This window comes from Scardinius erythrophthalmus, assembly GCF_964197995.2.
Source record: "Scardinius erythrophthalmus genome assembly, chromosome: 7".
Taxonomy (NCBI): Eukaryota; Metazoa; Chordata; class Actinopteri; order Cypriniformes; family Leuciscidae; genus Scardinius; species Scardinius erythrophthalmus.
This window is the reverse complement of record NC_138227.1, coordinates 35,746,914-35,752,008: the sequence shown is the minus strand read 5'-3', so window position 1 is coordinate 35,752,008 and position 5,095 is coordinate 35,746,914.

Below are 5,095 nucleotides of genomic sequence, written 5' to 3'. Positions count from 1 at the left end.
TTGTCGACTTTTGAAACAGCCGAATCAAAATGCATGCAATAAATTTTAATGTTCGCTAATTATCTTAGTAAACATTAGACAATGTTGAATTTTAACGAAATTTAATAGTAAATTCACTTACCTTGCAATAAATGTGTTCTCCCACGAACATCTGTCTTGTATTCCGACTATTCCTCAATCCCTTTGCACCACACATTCAATTGACTTGACCCCACCCTTGCTTCAGTTTCATTGGTTGAAGCTGTAAACCAATTATTTTCCTTTCTGCCCTCAGAACATTTTTGAGTAAGTAAAACTCCCATCTGCTGGATGGGCGACAGGAGGTTTCACATTGACTTTACAAAAGAAAGAATCGCCGACAACTTCTGTCTGATCCACAAACTGCAAACTAAAAGGCTAAAAGGTTGTGTGCTCATGCTATGGCCAGAATATGAGCTCATCCCAACTAGAAATTGTATTTGTTCTATGAATGTTTTGAGACTATTATATTATGTTCTTGTAATGTTTTCTGTAGCTAAATTATTATTATTTTATTTTTACCAGAATGTTCTCCTAAAAGGTAGGATAACACTCTCTAAAACATTTTAAACATGTTTAGTGATAACATTGGTAGAACATTATACCCTAACATTCTAAAGTTTTAGTGGGAAGTTTCCCAGCAGACACAGGACTGAACCTCTTAAAAGAGTTTGTTTGAAAGGGCTGCAGTCCCCTTGGCCTGCTGGTACCCGTCAGCTGCCTCAGGAGTCCCACAAGCCAGCCAGGCCCGAAAAGACTCCTTCTTCAGCTTGTCGGCATCCCTTACTTCCGGTTTCCACCACCTGGTTCGGGGATTGCCGCCTCGACAGGCAACAGAGACCTTATGGCCACAGCACAGAGCGGCCGCGTCGACAATGGAGGTGGAGAACATGGTCCACTCAGACTCAATATCTCCAGCCTCCCTCGGGATCCGGTCGAAGCTCCGCCGGAGGTGGGAGTAGAAGATCTCTCTGACAGGAGATTCGGACAAACTTTCCCAGCAGACCCTTACAGTAAGTTTGGGTCTGCCGAGTCTGTCCAGCTTCCTCCCCCGCTATCGGATCCAGCTCACCACCAGGTGGTGATCAGTTGACAGCTCCGCCCCTCTCTTCACCCGAGTGTCCAAGACATACGGCCGGAGGTCAGATGAAACGACCACAAAGTCGATCATCGACCTCCGGCCTAGGGCGTCCTGATGCCACGTGCACTGATGGACACCCTTATGCTTGAACATGGTGTTCGTTTTGGACAAGCTGTAACTAGCACAGAAGTCCAATAACAGAATACCGCTTGGGTTCAGATCAGGGGGGCCGTTCCTCCCAATCACGCCCCTCCAGGTGTCACTGTCGCTGCCCACGTGGGCATTGAAGTCCCCCAGTAGAATGACGGAGTCCCCAGTCAGAGCACTTTCTAGCACCCCTTCCAGAGACCCCAAGAAGGCCGGGTAGGCGCACACGACAGTGAGAGACCTATCCCCGACCCGAATGCGCAAGGAAGCGACCCTCTCATTCATCGGGGTAAACTCCCAACACAAATGGCGGCTGAGCTGGGGGGCTATGAGCAAACCCACACCAGCCCACCGCCTCTCACCATGGGCAACTCCAGAGTGGTAAAGAGTGCATCCTCTCTCAAGGAGTGTGGTTCCAGAGCCCAAGCCGTGCGTGGAGGTGATCCTGACTATCTCTAGTCAGTACCTCTCAACCTCACGCACAATCTCAGGCTCCTTCCCCGCCGTCCCTAGAGATAGTTTCCGTGTCCAAGGATTGGGTTGTCGAGGCCCCCACCTTTGACTGCCGCCCAATCCACTAAGCACCGGCCCCTTACGGTCCCTCCTACAGGTGGTTAGCCCACGGGAAGCTGGGCCCCACGTCGCTCCTTTGGGCTGAGCCCGGCCGGACCCCATGGGGGGAGGCCCGGCCCCCAGGAGCTTGCATACGAGCCCCAACCCCGGGCCTGGCTCCAGGGTGGGGCCCTGGCTGCGCCATGCCGGGCGACGTCACGGTCCTCGATTTTAAGTTTGACGCGTCACCTAGGACCTGTTTGCCTTGGGAGACCCTAGCAGGGGCATATAGCCCCGGACAACATAGCTCCCAGGGTCATTCAGGTACTCAAACCCCTCCACCACGGTAAGGTGGCAGTTCAAGGAGGGGATTCTGTTTTTCCATAAAATGTAATTCTAATTTGGTGGTTAAATAAAAATATTTGGACTTTATATATAGCCTATTAACCCTCTGAGGTCGGCAAACACGTCGGCGCTTTTTGCTGGATTTTCTTCACATTGTAGCACTATAAACTTAAATTACTCTGTCATTTATGGTCATACAGAAAAAAAGAAATATAAAAAAATAATCTGTGATATTTTTACTTTTGTATGTGTCCACTTACAATCAAATCAAAACATTGTGCTTTTGTAAAATAAAGAAAAACAAACAGGGTGTGCGTTCTGCCTCTCCGTCGCGGTGAACTTTTTTTTCTTGAGCATGTCTATAAACTGAAACAAAACTCAGCGAATACTTGTCACACATTTATGAGCCATTGTTACGGCCCTTAATCTAATTTTGGCTCTTTTAAAAACACACAAAAGACAAGGACCGAACATATCAAAAATCACAGACAATTGGGTAACATTTCTGACGTCAACCACGCCATAAGTTTTAATGAGAGAATAATAAAGCACCTCAAGAGATGGACAAACAATAATCATAAATCAACAACACAGGTAGGGCTGCAATCCCTTCTCAAAACTCCACCTACGAACTCTAAAGAAATAAATCACACACACTAACGGTTTAATATTATACCCACACGTAACAGCCATATACCTTTATAAAAGTGTGTACTTTTAAATGATCGGATTCAAACTGAAAACAAATATTCTCTGTTTAAGTAATTTGTATAAAACCAACAAGATGTCCAGCTTCTCAAACACTCCCTAATTATTTTTAATTTGAACACGCCCACTCGCACAAAAGAGATTGTCATGCAAATCTCCACAAGGAACGCGAACGCGCTCATTACCTCAAAAACAAAACACCAAAACACTTCACAAGGATATCTGCTCAAATGTAGATATGTATATGGTAACCATAATGATTTATATTTGAGTGCGATCGCGTTTGAATGTATCATATTTTGGATCGCGATTGCGTTTGAAAAGCACCAAATGGCTTCATGTTTTTACTATTATCTCATTTCATATCATCATAACGAATGGAAACATTTGAAGTAACATGATGATCAATATATTTTTCTCTAGCTTAGTTGTTACTGAAATATTTTGGAAGATTTATAGGCTGCTATAGGTGATTGTTATTATTATTTTATGCAGCACTGCGCATAGCCTATGCCTACAAGGCACAACAAACCTGGTGTTCATTATATTATATATTGTTGGAAACATTTGTGTGTGTGTGTGTGTGTGTGTGTGTGTGTGTGTGTATGTGTGTCTGTGTATTCTGTGAATTTTAAAAAGCAATTTTAACCAGAAAAATCTAAAATTTATTCCCAAAATCGTGCAGGCCTATATTTCTCCTTTTTTTTCTTTCAGGGCCCAGATGCAACTGAGTCCTGCTGACTTCAACATTCACATGAGTCTCTGTACATGAACATGGTAAAATGAAAAACAAACACCTTGGAAATGAAAGGTATGTACAATGTTTTTAGGAATGGCACAAAGGTCTCTGTCTTTGGATTATTGTTTTCAATGAGTGCTTTTTTGTCATTTGTTGTGTATCTTTGGATTATGTTGTGTTGTAAATAAATCCAAAAAATCTAAAAGCCATTCTTTTTTAAATCTCCTCATTCTTTGTGCAAGGTTGCTCAGAATGATAGGGCCTGATGGCTCCTAATAGGGCTGTTAGGGGAGGGTCTTTGTCTTTCTCAGGTGTGAAAAGCTTACATATTAGCTCCCGCATAAAGCTTTTTCACACAAATTTTTTAAAATCAATATATTGTCTTATCTGAATGAGCAGTCAGGGTGATTTTCACATGGTTTTAGAGCAAATATTCTAGGCTACGTCATACAATTTTCAAAAGTCTTGTGAAGAAATAATCAGTATGGGTTTCATGACCTTATTTCAGTGAGAATTTCTTTTTGTATTTTCACAAACCACGCATAAATGTCATTATCTCAAAGCAACAAACTTTTACACACATGCTGCTGATATATTATTGTAGCGGAGTTTGTGCTGAATACAGTGTAATTAAACTTTAGCCATGAAAATGTCACAAGTAACAGAAATAAGCACAAATGCCAGAGCATATCAGAACACTTCCAGGGCCCAGAAAACATCTCAGACCCCAGAGGGTTAATAATAACAAATTATTCAAACTTCATTTGAATGCTGTCGCAGGCACGAGGAGCTGAGTGATTTGGCATACTTTCTGTTTTGTTTTTGTGAGTTGTATACATTTTAGTCTCTGTAAATTGCGGTTTCTTTGTGTTGCATTTTTTTCTTTTTTGTTTATTGTTATTGTCGTGCTATTTGAAACCAAGAGTTGTCAGAACCTGCATATTTATCAATGAGGGTATTTTAAAGAAGTGATCTCTTTTCTCTTTTAAAATTAATTGCTTGATAAAGTTTTTGTAACTTGTACTATATATGATATACTATATACTTTATATGTACATTTCTTGCCTACAATCTTTTATAAGAGAGTCGAACCTGTGTGACCTAGTACCAATTTTAGGGTATTGTTAACATTTACCTGGGTGAAATTCCCAAGGGTGGCGTAAAATAACTTGGTAAAATAACTTGGTCTTGTGTTTAAAATCTTTACAGCTCTTTTACTTTTGGTTAAATAAAACTACACATGGGTTCATCTCACCTCTCCTTCAGTGGATAATTGTGACACTGCTCCCTCTGAATACAATAATCTCTCTCTCTGACCTTGTATATGCTCTAAACACCTCAGTATATCTGCTCAAAGTAGTGTAGTTATTTGGTCCTGGTACACTATAAATTTGCTTTTGCTGCTTCAAAACAAATACAGAGACTGCTAAGTCATACACACATATGCTTCAGAGAGCATTTCAGACCTCTTCTGCAGCTGTACAAATATACATAAATAATATGCC